The sequence below is a fragment of the Piliocolobus tephrosceles genome, chromosome 18 (assembly GCF_002776525.5).
Source record: "Piliocolobus tephrosceles isolate RC106 chromosome 18, ASM277652v3, whole genome shotgun sequence".
Lineage (NCBI taxonomy): Eukaryota > Metazoa > Chordata > Mammalia > Primates > Cercopithecidae > Piliocolobus > Piliocolobus tephrosceles.
The window spans coordinates 66,599,991-66,617,658 of NC_045451.1; positions in this window are offsets into that span (position 1 = coordinate 66,599,991).

Sequence of the window (17,668 nt, forward strand, 5' to 3'; positions counted from 1 at the left end):
TGATTTCAATAAGGACAATTATAACAAATAACAAGAATTTGCTATGTGCCAATTATAATTCTAGCCATGTATTTATTCACACTTCAAGCACGATTTGTTCTAGGAAACTCCAGTATCTTTAACTTACCAATTAAATTGAAAATAGCTTTGGGTTCCATACACTAAAGTGGCAGAACTAGGATCTGAACCCAGATAGTCCAACTACAGAGCCTCTATTCTTAATCATTTCACTATGCCTTTTTCATAAAATGATTTATCCTCTAGAAAAAGGGAATGACAATCCCTCATTTCTAATTAAAAAAGGAAGAAAGAAAAGGCTCACATATTGGTTTTTAAATTACTGGGCTGCAAATATTTTCTTTCCAGGTATCCAAATCTATATTAAGGCCTATCTTCATTAAAAATGACTTATAATATTTAGCTACTCTCAAACACCTCCCTTGCTTTCCAAGGGCTAGAGCTAAATTGATTCAGATACATGATGCTGTGGTATTAGGATATAATCCAAAGTATGTATTTGGTCCTCATTCCCAGGTTTCTGCCCAGAACTCCTAACACCCTTTTGATTTCCTAAGCGATAAGAGTGATAAAGGTGAAAAGAGCATCTTTTGTTATTCGTAACAAGCCCCGTTCATCTACACCTGAGCTTAGGTTGATGAGATAACATTTGGAAAGCCCCTAAGGACAGGGGGCCGGTTGCCAGGGGAAACAAACCACAGGATTAAAGGCCCAGGACTTGCAGCCCCACTCATCAACCTCTGGGGAGGGGAGAGGGACTGGAGAGTGACCTAATCACCAATGGCCAATGATTTAATCCGTCATGCTATATAATAAATCATCTTTTAAAAATTCCAAACAATAAGGTTTGGAGAGCTTCGGGGCTGATGAACACGCGGAGGTGCTGGGAGGGTACTCCGTACAGAGGACGTGGAAGCTCACTGCCCCATCTCCCATATCTTGCCCTATACATTTCTTCCATTTGGCTGCTCCTAAGTTGTGTTCCTTTTTATAAAAAATCTGGAATCTAGTAAGTAAACTGTTTTCCTGAGTTCTGTGAGCCGTTACAACAAATTACCCAACCCGAGGAGGGAGTCATGGGGGCCCCCATGTATAGCTGGTCTATGAGAAGCACAGGTGACCACCTGGACCTGTGACTGGTGTCTGAGTGGAGTTAGTCCTGTGGGACAGATCCCTTAACCTGGAGGATCTCATACCATTTCCAGGCAGATTGTGTCAGAATTCTGTTAAATTGCAGGATACCCAGTTGGTGTCTGCCCGAGAATTGAATTGAATTGTCGAAGTGTTGAACGTAGTATGTGAAAGTAGAGAAGGAAAAACAGTTTGTTTCTCTCTTTGATGGGGACATTTTGTTTGAAATCCCTGTGGCACCATGGCTGGTAAGGCTTTAGAAGGTGTGAGTCTTTTTCACCTTTTCCCTTCATAGGAAAAGAAGGCAAAAGAGAGGAGGTGCTACTGGCCTTTGATACGATTGTCAGGTAGTCTACCTGTAACCCTTGTCCCCCAACTCCTAGCAGTCGGTTTTCTGGGACTGTTTTCAAATACCTATTCATAGGGACCTGGAGTCAAAATGTATCCATCTGTTCTTACTCTCTCAAACTCTGGAATAACTACATGTAGCACATCGCTAATCATTACCTTTCCAGGATAACATATTTTTGTAAGCTACTTATGGCTTTTTAAGAAGTCACCAATGACCTACTAGTAGAAACTTGAGATTCATTCAGAGGCAGCCATTTTTCGTAAGAATAACTTTTAGTGATCCTCTTTTGAAAAAGCCTGGCCTCTTGAAGAGAACTGCCATTTTTGAACCCAGAGGCCCGTTCTGCTGCCCCCGTTGCTTACATTTGCATATACTGCAGAACTTATTTCTGGGTTCCATGAAACGCTGCCTACACAGCCAATCTGTCACTTCTCCTGGCAGAGGCCTGTGTGCACAAGTGCGCACACCGCACACATACAGGGCAGGGCTGGCCACGCTTTTCCACAAATCCAGTTTCTGAAGAAGAATACCGAGATGCTCCAGGTCCCCTCAGAAGAAAGGTTGCCAAAAAGCAACAAAACGCTAGTGAGCAGAGGTCTCTGAGCTGGTGCTGATCTCAGGGAAGAAGAAAGTGGATGAAAGGTGAGGGGGCTTGTAAGACATGAATGGGGAAATGGAATAACCAGAGTGGAGTACAGGCAAAAGGGGGAAATCTTCCCTCTTCTTTCTCTACCTGGCCTAATGTGAGCAGACGTTATCAGAAGGGATTCTGTTATAACAAAGTTGTTTTCTGTGACATGGTTTGTACTAAATGGAACAAGGCTGGTTTTGAGTTTTCAGCATACAATTACCAAGAGGGCCTTTTAATAACTTCGGCTATTCAATTTCTAGATCATATATTGCCATTCCCTACCTTGTTGCAGTAAAGGTGATGATATAGCCTGCATCCCATTGCAGTCGCTTTCTTCCTCACGTGTTTACCAGAAGTCAGGGAGACAGCTTTCCAAAAAATGAGCATAGACTTGCAGGCAGCAAAGCTTTCTAATCCCACCTGACGGTCCTCAAGTTATCCAGAGCAGCTTCACGGAGAAGAACGGTAATTAGGTTGATTGAATCCTTATGGCTGCAGGGCTTTTCAGCTGCTCTGATGCATTCTTTTGAGTATAAATAAGCTTTCAATGAGTATTACAGAATAGGCAATACCGTAGGAAAAGACTGCCAGTAAGCTCTGATTGTAGATGCTGTTCCCAATGTAGCTATTTAGTTCCTTGAATTGTTAGCTCTCTAAAGCCTTGTCTTACCCTCCCTAAACCCATTAGCCTAGATGGTTGGGTGTAACGAAGAAGTCTGCGATCACAGAAAAGCTATCTAGCTCTTGTGGAAATCCAACCCTGACCTTTGTCTCAGTAGCAGCAGGCTTTAAGTAGTACAGCCCAGGACCATGTCTTGGTTTTGGTGATTTCTTATACGACTAAGGTGTAATAAATAATTTTGAATGATGCCTTCACATTCTGAAACCATAAGTCTCTTAAACATTAGGTCACAAACTTTTTCCGGTTTATCTAAGACATTGTTGGCCCTAGCACTGGAAGTCCTACATCCAGGAATCCCCTTGAACTAGGGCAAACTTAAATGGTTGACCCCCCTCTTCCTTAAAAGGTATAATGCAGCTTCCCTAGGATTGGATCTATTTCTCTGTTTGTTTTGTGGTCTAGATTTCTTGTTATATCAGTACTCTCCTATCAATTATCTCCACTATATGAGCAGCAGCAACTGGCACATTTAGCTGAGGGAAGGGGTGGGAGTGAGGCGGGAGGATGGAATGAGGGATGAAGAGAGCAGGAAGATTAATGTCATATTGGAGTCGGACTGCAGGGCTTCTTTTACACTATAAATATTGTATGAAGTGCTGATGTAACCTTTACTGCAGCATGACATGGGATTTGGCTGTTTTTATGGCTCATGATTAAAGTAAGAAACAAGTGTCTGATTAGATGATTCTTTTCCCCCCACAGGTCTCTGTCCTTCATATTTCCAAGAATGCTATTTTATTTATGTTGTCCATCTAACTGAGACACCAAAATATGTAGATCACAGCCTAGACAACATAAACAAGCATTCTTTTTATTCTTGACCTCAGATTATTTATAATCTAAAATGCTGGCTTGGATGAGCATTGCAGGGAAAAGAAAGACTTGAGATTGGCAGATTTTACCTCCTTTTAAAAAGTGTATTATCTATAAGTGGTGAAACCCACTGATATTTTGTTGAGGTTGCATAAGAAAATAGATAGCTTTTTAATGGCATTAGTTTGTTGCAACTGCAGATAGCTAAATACAGTCAGCTAAAAAGCAAATTGAGCTCTAAGGAACCGAATTAAATCATTTGCTTTTCTCTTTCTGGTCTATCCTATTCAGTAATTTAATTATTTGTGAAACTTTTAAACTCAATTGACTCATTGAATTTGTTCAAGTTGGATGGTGTTTGGTGTTACACTCATTATATATTTTTTGGTCCTGGTCCAGCAATTAGCAACTCAGCTTTATTCAATCATACAGAGCCAACTATATTTGAAATGTCTGTGTTCAGCATTTAATGTCTTCAAGTGATATCAATTTTTAAAATTCAGAACATTAATCTGCTTATTATGTGGAAGTGTAATAGAACTATCCGCTTAAAATTGAGGGGGTTTTTCTTCTTTTTGTAACCCTTTATACGAATTTATTGGATGGAATTTTAAAAATTCAACTGTGATGATTAAGGCTAAAAATTAAAATGATCTAATGTAAATAACATCAGAGGGTGAACCCTCATAAATCAGCAAGTCTGATGTTAAAAATAGTTCCAAAATATTATTCTAGCTGTTAGATGCCATCTACTGGTTGTAATTACCATATGATATAACCGGCCATGGTTTTAATGCAAAGGGAGAATACCCAAGACATCTATAGTTAAAATTCAAATCGTGTTTTATGGCACTCATATTTTGTGCAAATCAGTCACTGAATAAGCGAAGCTACATTTTGAAATTCAGACTGCATTTAAGAAAAAAGCTACTGTGAACCAGAATGCCTTACTTAGATTTTACTTACATTGGTAAAATTTGGTCTTCCAAGAATTTTTGCACGGTGGGCCAATATGATTTCTGGTGATTCTACAATCTAGTTTTTTTTTTTTTTTTTTCCAGATGTAGTATAGTATATAGGGATCTGGAGATAGTTCTTTGTCATTGTACCTGAATGCATTTTGCAAAAGCATTCAGATGCCAGCTGTTCTCCATGTAGGATGTGGAAGTGTGACAGGTACAGTGGTTCTTGTGCTGTTGATTAATACACACAGGCTCTATCCGCACTTCTGTATTTAAGAATGATGAGTACTGATGTCCATTATAAAGAAAATTAAGTATGTAAACCAATCTCATGCCACTTCCCATATTTGTATATGGAGACTGTGCTTATGCTCTAGGAAGGAATAATTAGGTACATTACGGATAAAGAAGTTAACAATTCCCTGGATATCTTAAATTAGAGGAAAGCACACAGATAGCAAAGTCTGCTAATGAACAGGTGCTGGCAAATTGGAACCTGTAAATCAAATCCAACTGGCTGCCTGTTTTGGTGAATAAAGTTTTATTAAAACACAGCCATGCCCGTGTGTTTGCGTATTGTTTAAGGCTACTTGCAACAGCAGAGCTGAGTCATGGAGGCAGACACCATATGGCCTGCAAAATCTAATATATTTACTATCTGGCCCTTTGCAGTAAGTTTGCCGACTCCTATTCTAGAAACTTAGATTCTTTATTAAGGCTATCACTTAGTGGAAATTCTAAATCAGCATCTTTGCTTCCATCAACATCAATTTTGCAGCAGCCATGGCTTGTCCCATAAGAGATGATTCTACCACAAGAACAGGACCACAGGGATGGCTCCTCTTTGAAGTTTTTACAGCAGCCTCCTCTCTGGATCAGCCAGCCAAGTCCTGCTCCCAGATCCAGGGAGAGACCATGGGTGCCCTCTAGGGCATGGTACAAAGGGGGGATTTGTTCCAGTAGAGAATAGAATAGGCCTTTTCTTTCACCTTTTGGTTTCCAGATGCTGACATACATGTAGGAATCTTGGTAGTAAAATCAAGTTTAATGGTTATTGAAATAGAACTACCAGAGAGGTTGTAGAAGCACATGTTTTGTACAAGTTGGTTAATTGTCAGCAGCTTTGAATCGTGTAACTGCTTACAAAAAATTTCACATGGTCCAGGAATGAGAGGAAACAAATGTATGAAAAGCAAATTCCCAGATACTTATATTTAAAATAAAAAGCAAACTAACAATAGTTTGGAAATTTTATACTTTCATATACTGCTGTTATGTAGAAAAGAGATTCAGGAAACCCCTAAAGCTGATTGTTCAAATGTCGTATTTATTGATACACCCGAGGCCCTTCTTTTTGTTAAAACTACCTACATTGATGATAACAATGGAAAAAATAGGATTTGCATAATATCTTCCTAGGTATTTGTGAAGACATCGTCTCTTTTGCTCAAAAATGCTCTCTGGTAAAGAGAGGGAAAGCTATTATCTATCTCTAACTTCAATGAAAAGAAACGAGGATTCAGAACAGAAAGTTTCAGAACTGAACTGTGGGTTTGGATAATTATATTCTGGCTGTGATGTTGGGGTAAATTATCTCTTGGGGTAAAAGAAAAATCTCTAAGCTTCAAATTCCATCAGCTGTTAAGTAAGACGATATCCACCCCACGGAGTTACCATGGGGACTGGGGTTGTCCCTTGCCTGGCATCGGAGAATTTGACTGGTACACAGTTCCTTACAATGATTTCGACTTTTCCTAACTAGGAAGAGTGACTGCCTGTGCCTATACACAATGTGGTTTTACACTGAACACCTGCTTTCCTTCTGGGAGTCTCAACTGGGTACATGTTAGGCAGAGGGTGCTTGTGTGACCAGTTCCCCATAAAAACCTTGGGCTTTTCTAATGAGAACCTTGGCTTATCTAATGGGCCTCCCTGGGCAGAATCAGCAGATGCTTGTTGCTGGAGAAAGAAGCATGCTCCTGGGTGGCCCCTCGTAGGAGGGAGAAAGCATAAGGAAGCCTGCATATTGGTTTCTCAGGACTCCACCATGGCTTTTTCTCTTACAGTCTGGCTGTATATCCTTACTATGTTGCTGGAAGAAATCTTAGCCGTGATTCAAACTAAATGATCCCCATGAGTTCTTCCAGGGAAACTCCAAATAATAGGGTAGTCTTAGGGACCCACAACACCCTATATAGTTTCTTTATATTTTAATGCTCACTTGATTAGGCTAGCCCAATAGTTCCCAACCTTGGCTATAATTAGAATTACTTGGGGAATTACACACACACTTTGCTCTAACTGCCTGTACTCAGCCTCAGACCAATTACATCAGGATTTCTGATGTGTAAGACCCAGCAATTGGTATTTTTTAGTTCTGGCATTTCTATGTGGTTATTTTTTAACAGTTTCTATGTCTTTGTGGAAATTGTCTCTACAAAGATATTGTCAACCTTTTCCACTAGATTCTTTGGTGCCTTTTTTTCTTTTTCATTTTATTTTGAAATCTTAGACTTATACTAAATTTACTGTGTGGACTGTGTGAAGCAGCCCACTTCTGGCTATTAAAAGCTCAGTAAGAGTTGGGCTGGTGGTGTTGGGATGAACTGTGTCCTCACAAAATTAATATGTTGAATCCCTAATCCCAGCATTTCAGAGATTAACTGTATTTAAAGATAAGATCTTTAAAGAAGTAAAAATGGTAGACAGGACCATATCCAATAAGACTGGTGTCCCTCTAAGAACAGGGCATTAAGGCACAGACACAAACAGAGGGAAGAACTTGTGGAGGCTTGGAGGAAGACAGCCATCTACTATCCAAAGACAGAGACATCAGGATGAAACCAACCCTGCAACACCTTGATCTGGGACTTCCACTCAGCCTGTGGTGCTTGTCGTGCCAGCCGGAGCAGACTGTTATAGCTGGCTTCTCCTGACTCCCCTTTACAGAGGGCTCCTCCCTTTCCTGCCACTCCACAGGTAAGAAAGAAGTCATGGGTCTCTCATCTCCTGTCAAGGACTCATCACTTTCTGAAATTCAACTAATTTAAGCTTCTTTGCATTGTTAGCTCTCTATTAGTTTATAAAAACAAAAATCACAATTTATACAGCTTAATTTGGTAGAAGTCTCCAAGCACTAGTGTTTCTGAAAAGTGTTCTTCCACAGCCAGAATGAAAATCCCCTTGGCTAAGAGGTCCTAGTCTACAGCCTTGGCATATTTTATAAAAACTTAAGGCACCAAGCAACCTTCAGAAGAACATGAAGTCACAGTCCCCCATCCCAACACACACACACACACACACACACACTCCTTTCACCTCATAATCTTGAGACAAATGCTCTTTGGCCTATAGAGTAGGTCATTTTGACCCTGTTTTAGGCCACCGGTGAACATATAAGTTTGTGTTGGTTTTTCCCCCTAATAATGACCTTTCTTCCTTCCTTCTTTTCTTTTCTTCTTCACTACTGTGACCCAACAGACATGTAATAGAATACCAAACTACACTGTAGGGCATAAGCTTCTGGAAAGCAATGGCAGTTATGTGACAAGAAAGATTGCCAGCCCAAATCTCAAACCTCTATGGAAGTTCCTAATGATGGTACACCATGTAGTGGTATTTGAACAGTTCTCCTGGACTAATAGCTAATAATTCTTACATTTCTACTTCATATTACCTTTGTAAGTATCAAGACATTCAAAATATTTTTATGCCATCTGCTACCTCTTTTGTGCTAAGATTTTTAAAAAGTTTATCTAACACTTAACAATTGACTTTCTTTTTATAGGTATTCAGTGCAGTAAAATTTCACTTTAGAAATATCTTTCAGATATTTTTAGACACTTCTCCTAGGGCCTTGCACCCTCCAAAGATAGAAGACAATTTTCTCATAATTCTGTAATGCAGTGAATTTTATAGACATCTGTATACATGTTTCATAATTAAATTGCTACTCAGTGTCTCACCGTTTAAGGGAGAGGGATGACCATGTTCAGAAGCCTAGAATCCTCACTCTGTCAATAATTATAATTATCAGTAAGACTAACAGAGTCAGTTCCCACATTGAGTGAGTGGCAAAGAGCAAAGTATTTAGGCCTTGAAGAGATATTGAGATCACTGAGCTAGAGATCACTTAAAGTACATTGATCTGTACAAACGCCATGGGTCAGATCAATCTTCAGAGATCGAGTTCTTAGCTTTGCATGTCCTGTGCTGCTTCTCATTCTTGAAGCATTTTCTGAACTGTCACAGACTCACCAAACCCCAAAGCATGCAGAGGTGTCATTTACAGTCAGCACTATAACTTCCAGGTGGACCACAACATCAATGTGTGTATGCCAGGACGTATTGTCCCAGTGGGAAGTCTACACGGGAAATCACGTGATTCTCAGAAGGTGGTTTTGGCAAGTAGGAATCAGAGCAGCAGCATTTCTTAGCAACCCAGCAATTCAGCTGCGATAGTCCAGTGTGGCAGATTCCACCATCTACCCACCACAGGGATGAGAACTGGTACAGCTGCTTGTTAAGACCCTGATCACTGTTGGAAAGAAACTGAAATCCTTGCTGTTTCGCCTCCTTCTCTTTCTTAAATTGTTTTAAGTATTCCAAGATGACTTCCAATGTTCTGTTGGTCATTGCTAGGATATAATATATTGGTTCTACATTTCTCTATGAAATTTCAGTGACTTTACTTAAGAGTTCGCCAATCTCTTCTGTCAAGCACTCAAAATGTCTTGGGTTACTTCTAAGAAGGCTAACCACTTTTCTTAGGTGTTAATTTCCCTATTTCTACTTCAATAGGTTACCTATTGAAGTATTTGGAGTAAAAGAGACTATCACAGTCACCTGGTGGCCCCCATAACAATATTTATTATGTAATTAAATAAAATACTAGTGGCTAAGAACTATTGAGCGCTTACTACTACATGCCAGATAAAAAAAACTGTATGTTTCATATCTAGTATCTCATTTAACCCTCATAACAAACCTAGGAGGCACAGGAACTGTTATTATTCTCCATTTTATAGATGCAGAAACAGGTAAGCAAAGTCTGGTCACCCATGGTTTAACTGCTCTAATATATTGTCTCCACCAATCATAACAGGCATGATTGATTCCATTAGCCCTAAGCTACAAAGTCAGGCACTAGTGTAAGTAGCAGATATCATACAGTATGAATGATTGTTTAAAATGTAATTCCTTTATAACATAAGGATTTGGGTTGGACTTAACACTTCTGTTTCAGAACTAACCATGTTATATAAAATTTGTATTGCATGAGTTTTCATATTTCAAGGGCATGATTTAGCTTATGGTACATCCAACTGCATGAAGTAAGGAAAGTGGCTATAATAGAATGCCATGGTGTGTATTAATATGTCCATTGGAAAAGCTTCCTCAGAACTACAAATTTATGACTCCCATGCTTAATGGGGGTCAGGTTGAACACTGTAACAAGCTGCCAGGTAATTTGATGCATACTTTGAGCACGGGGACTCTGTTTCCAGGAAATGCATAAAACTCAAGTATAGACAGGTCCTCAATGAGGGTGTGTTCAGAAGGCTTGTGGCCAGGAACCATGACATTAACACAACCCATTAGAGACTTTTCCTTCTTTTATCATTCAGACTGTATACATCAGATCAGTGGTTTTAAAAGCAGTTTGCCACTAACAGCAATCCATCACAAGTTTTCACAGGTTTTTGATTTCTTATAAAATACAAAATAATGTCATTGGAAACATCTCTGTTAGATTATTTGACTAATGAGTCCTGTGTTCAGGCCTCAGGTTTTGCTGGGAGGATGTCCAGAGTCTGTGGTCATCAGCTATATCCTAGCTCTTCATTTCTGGAGGAAATATTTTATATTCCTCTCTACTTTGAAATTCTATAGTTCTGTGTCACGTTTTAATTCCTTTGACATTGTTCTTACAGTGTGGTCATTTGAAAGCTAAATAAAACTACCTGAACTTCTGGATAATCGCCCATATTTTGGTATTTTTCTTTCATTAATGTTCATATATAGTGATTTTGTTTCTCAGTTGGGGGGGTAACTTTATCTACCAAGGGATATGTGGCAATGTCTGGAGATATTCTTGGTTGCCACAACTTGGGGGACAGGGGTACTACCAGGATCCAGTAGATAGAAACCAGGGTTGTTGCTAAACATCCCGTGGTGCCTAGGATGACCCACACAACAAATAACTGTCTGGCCCAAAATGTCAACAGTGTCAAAGTTGAGAAATTTTGGCTTACGGAAAGCACTTTTGAAAACATTAAGATTTACTTATGCTTAATTTTAGTCTGTTGACATGAAGATTTTCATCGTGTTTTAATATTCTTATTAATTAAATGGTGCTTGTCTACTTTCTAATTAGCATTAAATGACTTTTCCTATATTTCAGGGCTATAGAAAGATTTTTTAAAGATCTATGTAAAGAACAAGAAGTTAGTCCCTTTCGGACAAAAATCTTCAGTAAAATCGATCTGTGCCCCAGGCACACAAAGAAGCAGGAATCTGGGTATTCTCACTGTGAATATTCCATATGTCTAGCTCCTGGAACCAGAGAATACCAAGGAAGACAGATTATTTGGAAGATATGGATGCCAAATTGCTTCTCAATCCAGTCTTCAGAAGCCAGAGATGTCAGTGGGTGCTGCTGTTTTATTTCCTGTGAATCAGAGGATAATCAGAAACCAAATGAAAATATTGCCACAGCTAAGATTGAAAAGAAGGCAATTTATGAGTGAAGTGTGGGTTTCAAATGAGATCTTCTCTGTTGACAGAGAGCCTTTGCTCCCAGCCAATACCTGAGCTTCTGCCAGTTCGACCAATTATAATGGAGGAAGGAGATGAGGGATTAGAAAAAACAAAGCTGACAGATGGCAATTTGTGAAGAGTTGAATCAACATAAATTATATCTCATCAGCGAGCGGAGGAAAGAGAGGATGTTTTCCAGTGTTCGGCTAACCACTGAGATGGTGAGCATGCCAGAGGCACAGCAAGCAAACCACTGGGTACCCTCCAGAGCTGGATGCAAGCACAGAGCTGGAGAAATACCCTTTATTGGAAAGCCATATGGATTGCAAATTGTGGGTAGACATCTATTTGAAACAATACAATAAATGAACATCTGGGATTTTGGAAGGTGTCTGTCATAGACTACAGAAAATCAGAACAAAATTGCCCATAACTAGAAATGTAACTTGCAGAAAGTATCCAAGACTTGCCAGTACAAAATCCACCTTTTTAATAGTATATAAAGTAAGTGTAAATGTTTTTTTTCTGAGGTTGGAAAGAGTTGACTGAAATCATGTAAAATGTTCAAGCTATCAATTTTTTTCTGTAACCTTAAAATTTCCTTCTTTGAACTTAAGTAAATAAACATTAATGTTAACTTTCCAAACTTTTGTAACTTCAAGGGAAATAGAAAAGTCAACTTGTCAGCCTCAATACAATAACATATAGTATAAAATAATATAGATATGGACATACATAAAAATGACTTTAAGTCATGATAATTATAACTTTGGGAGTTAAGTAAAAAAGATCTCCAAATTCAAATATAACGAAATTAGGTTCATGTGAAATAAAAATCTTTTAGCAAGATTGCTGCGTGAAGATTTTTCATTGTATGAAAACCCTGTTTTCTCTAGTGAACAAACTAGAACCCAGTCAGAATAACTAGACCAGCAGATGGCACCACAAGGAAAACTAATAGTCTCAGATTTTCATAGGGCTTAAAATTATAGAATGGGAAGATTCCAAAGTGAATATAAAATAGATTGAAATCTATATTTCTGATTATATATGTAAAGGCAAATAAATAGATTTTGGGAAAAGCAATATAAGGCTTATGTCTACTTTTTTTCTCCATTTTGAATGATCGGCTGTGGTACAAATGAGTTTCACACATCCTAAAGATTGTTTCTAGCCAACAAATATATTTTCTCAAGTTATCATTAAAATGATTATGCAGAGATATTATCATAACAGTTGTTCAACTGGGAAAAGCAGCAGGTGGTTAACTGCTTGTAAGAAACTAACAGCATCTTAGTGGGTGGCCTATTGCAAAGGGCAGTTTGAGGTTCATAAAGATTTTTGTGACCCTCCTGTATGCCTCTACCATTTGAGGATTTTGTGTAGGACAAACATTTGTAAAGGCAGAAAACAGTATTTAATATTTAATGAAGTCATCCTCCACTGATGCTTCACACAGATGTGCTTGACTTAGTAGAATGTTGGAAAGAAAATGTACAGACAAACACATTAAAAATTATCAGACATCTCGTAACCTCTCCCTGCAGGTGTCTCTGAAGGGTGATTACCATCTGCACAAGATGGAAATAAAATGGGGAAAACGTTTTGGTACAAAAGTACAAGAAGTGATTTAACGTCGGGCGGGAGTCATAAACTCCAGATGCATTATTATTTTTTTTTGTTACTTCCAGTTTTTCCTTTTCTTCAAAATGAGTTCTACATTATATGCAGGACTTACAGAGGAACAATAAGACAGTCTTTAATAATTCATGTCTGAGATGAGTGAAAATAGAAGGGTGCATCTTATTATGAAGACGTCAACCGGACTAGTTATTCTAGCACACAGGAGACACTACAAAACCATCTTCATTGCCACTGAAAAGGCACATTCTTTTCTTTTCTGTCTTGGAAATTTCTGATGTTGGTGGGATTAAGATTCTCAGATAAGCACCCCTTTGATTCTTAATGGTTTGCTCCCCTTTGGGGTTTAAACTTAAGATCTAGATGTAGTTTTGCCAGCCAGCAAGAAGAGAGAAGGAGACAATAAGAAAATGAACTTGGGGAGCGAAAAGGTCACTTTTTCCGTCATGCTAAATGCATATTTTGATGTGAACTGGCAGAAAGACTTGCCGCAGGAAGCCATGTTATCAGTAGCATCAGTACTGCCTTGCTGAACCACTGAACAGTGTATGCTGCTTCCTCGAGACCAAATTCTGTCATTTGAATCTGAAATGGCAGCTGTGTCAAAACAAATTTACATTATGAAGACCTAATTCCAATTTCTAAAATGCTGATTCAAAAATCTGTGTAGCTCAGCAGCAATCAATTATATTTGTCAACCTCTTTGAATCCCTGTTTATTAATTTCTCAACACTCCAAGACTGGATCCCACGTGGCCCCATGGTATAAAAGCTATATTTTCTGAATCAATAATAACTGTCATTTATTAGACTTCTGACATCTAACAATCTGGCAGACTAGACATTATGAAGAGTCGATCAGCTAAAGTACTGATAGATTCTGAATAGATTATAAAAAGCACGATTTTTCAAGCACTGCTGACCTCATAAGTAAATGCAGAGAGTTTTCAAGGCCAAGACAAGCAAACAAAAACGACTGCAAACAAGAGAACGTGACAGTGGGCTGCGATTGCACTTGACCATAGCAAGAAGCTGGGTTTTTCCTGGGGTCAGATGCCGACACCAGGAGTCGGTTTGGACCTGGGACCCACCTCTGAAAGTGTATAAAGTCGAAATGTTAGGAGTTCCTTGTAGGCACATTATCTGTGGAGGAAAGCAACCCAGGAACTCAGAACTCTCATGGATTGTGTGGTCAAACATAGTCAAACACACAATCATCGCACCCCTAAGGAAACAAGCCAGCAGAGTGAGAGTTTGCAAAAGCAATTCATCAGTATATTTTACCTCCTGAACAAAGACTTCAGATGATTGGCATGATCAGATTTGAAATAGGAAAGAACTATCACAATCAAATACAGAATTTTTAAAAATAAGCAGGAATTAAGGGCTATCAAAAATGCAGATGAAATAAAAAGTGTAATTCTTCAAATGTTCTAGAGAGCATGTTATGCACAGATGAAGAGAAAATTAATATCGTACTTTGGTTCAATTTAAAAGGAAGCCCTGCACCTCCTGAAAGAAGGGAAAAAAATAATAAACATCAAGATAAATCCAAGTTACCCAGAATGCAGCCTGGAGATAAGGATTTGAAGAGAAAAGATTATGTGGAGGACACAATGAGAAGCCTGAAACATAAATGTCATCGGTATTTGAGAAGAAAAAGTGCAGAACATAGGGGGGCGGATAGAGGAGAAAAAGAAAATTGTGGGGGTCACAGCAGAAATAATAGAAGCTAAAAGACTGGAAAATAACACCTTCAAAGTGCTAAGAAAAAACAACTGGCAACTCATAACTATATACCTGCTGTGCCTCCTGAGTTCGAGTGATTCTCTTACCTCAGTCTCCCAAGTAGCTGGGATTACAGGTACCAGCCATCATACCTAGCACATTTTTGTATTTTAAATAGAGACAGAATTTCACCATGTTGGGCAGGCTTGTCTCAAACTCCTTATCTCAAGCGGTCCTCCCACCTCGGCCTCCCAAAGTTCTGGGATTGCACACGTGAGCCACCGCGCCTGGCCTGAAAAAAATTTGTATAGAAAATTAAAATATTTAAATTGTGAAATTAAATAATGAGCTAAGATACTGATTTTTTTTTTATACCACGTAAGTTGAAAGATGTGTAATTGGATTTAATCTTCTAAGCCTTGTTATTATTCAGAAGCAAACTTAAAGTAGAGATGCAGGTAACATTTTGAGGGTAAATACTGAAAACATAGAAACAGTGAATCACAAATCACTACAAGGAGAAAGGGAAAAATAAAAACAAAACAATTAAAAAAAACAAAAAAAAATCAAGGAAAATGGAGGACAGATAGAAGGCACAAAGCAAAAAGCTTGGGACAAGTCTAGGATTTCTATTTCTGGTTGTATAAATGATATTTATTTATTTATTTATTTTTATTTTTGAGACAAAGTCTTGCTCTGTTTCCCACGCTGGAGTGCAGTGGCACGATCTCAACTCACTGCAACCTCCGCCTCCCAGTTTCAAACGATTCTCTTGCCTCAGCCTCCCAAGTAGCTGGGACTGCAGATGCCCGCCACCACGCCCAGCTAATTTTTATATTTATAAATGATTTGATACCTGAGATGACCTTTTCAATGCAAATTAGTAGAAGTTTGGATAAGACAAAAATAAATTATTTAAATGCACAAAATATGGAATATGAGATGGTATAAGATTAATAAATCCATACATCCCCAAAGTGAAGTGAGAGCAGGAATCCACAAAGACATGGAGACATCTACCCACCTAACAAAGGGCTAATATCCATAATCTACAAATAACAAACAAAATTATGAGAAAAAAGCAAACAACCCCATCAAAAAGTGGGCAAAGAATATGAACAGACACTTCTCAAAAGAAGATATTTATGCAGCCAACAGACACGTGAAAAAATGTTCATCATCACTTGTCATCAGAGAAATGCGAATCAAAACCACAATGAGATATCATCTCACACCAGTTAGAACGGTGATCATTAAAAAGTCAGGAAACAACAGATGCTGGAGAGGATGTGGAGAAATAGGAACACTTTTACCCTGTTGGTGGGAGTGTAAATTAGTTCAACCATTGTGGAAGACAGTGTGGCGATTCCTCAAGGATCTAGAACTAGAAATACTATTTGACCCAGCGATCCCATTGCTGGGTATATACTCAAAGGATTATAAATCATGCTTCTATAAAGACACATGCACACATATGTTTATTGTGGCAATATTCACAATAGCAAAGACTTGGAACCAACCCAAATGTCCATCAATGATAGACTGGATTAAGAAAATGTGGCACATATATACTGTGGAATACTATACAGCCATAAAAAAAGATGAGTTCACGTCCTTTGCAGAGACACGGAGAAAGCTGGAAACTATCATTCTGAGCAAACTATCACAAGGACAGAAAACCAAATACCGCATGTTTTCACTCATAGGTGGGAATTGAACAATGAGATCACTTGGACACAGGAAGGGGAACATCACACACCAGGGGCCTGTTGGTGGGTGGGGAGCTGGGGGAGGGATAGCATCAGGAGAAATACCTAATGTAAATGATGAGTTGATGGGTGCGACAAACCAACATGGGACATGAATATCTGTGTAACAAATCTGCATGTTGTGCACATTTAAAAAATTAAATTAAAAAAGAGAAAGAAACTGATGAATGAAAAATCATACAACTACTGGATCTTCTTCTGTCTGTCTATTTGCATGTGTTGTGTGTGTGCTGTTTATATGTGAAAGAGTTTTGATTAATTGGTTTAAAAGTAATAAGAGCTTAAATCAAATATTTTGTCAGAAAAAGAAAAACTACAGTGCCTTTTGGTTCATCTGACTTTAGTAAGCTTTGGGAAATAAGACAGTTTTAAAGATTATTGGTAAAATTAAAATGTCTTCAAAATTTAGACATTTGATCTAAATTAGGCAGATCAGATATTAGTTTTCCTACATGCTTTAAGTTCATAAACTGCTGCTTTAAGTTTTAAAAATTGTTCAGTTTACCTACTTTGGATTATTAGATTCTAGATACGGCCTGGGGACTTGTGGAGTTAGCCATGCCCGCTGGCTATGGTGGAAAGAGTCAGACCTTATCTGCACTTGTGTCTGATGTCCTAGGCTCCACACAATTGCTTACTAACCAGGTTTTTCTCCAAAAGTAAACTTTGCTAAGAGTTAACATTGTAATATGTATCTGAGACTACCAAAGAAACAGTTCTATAGGCAAGGCATGGAAGGAGCGCAGAATGTACTTTTAGTAAGAGACTATAAGAAGGCAAGGGAATGTGGATTTCTTTCTTATGTTTAGAGAGTTAAAGGATTGTTTTAAGTGAGACAGAAAGTATCTAAATGTTTCAACAAGTTGTGGAAGGTTTATAAAGAATTAATTGTAAAAGAGATTCTCCGTGTGAACATATTTGCTAAAGTTTAAGCGGTATTATTCAGTTTTTCTGTAAACTGAATATTAAAATAAAAGCAGATAAAAAATAAGATAAATAAAATTAATTATTAATTAATAGTAACACACAATAAAATAAATATTATATTGTAATATATTATATTGTAATATATTATAATATATTATATATAGTATTGTAATATATTATATTGTAATATATTATAATATATTATATATAGTATTGTAATATATTATATTGTAATATATTATAATATATTATATAT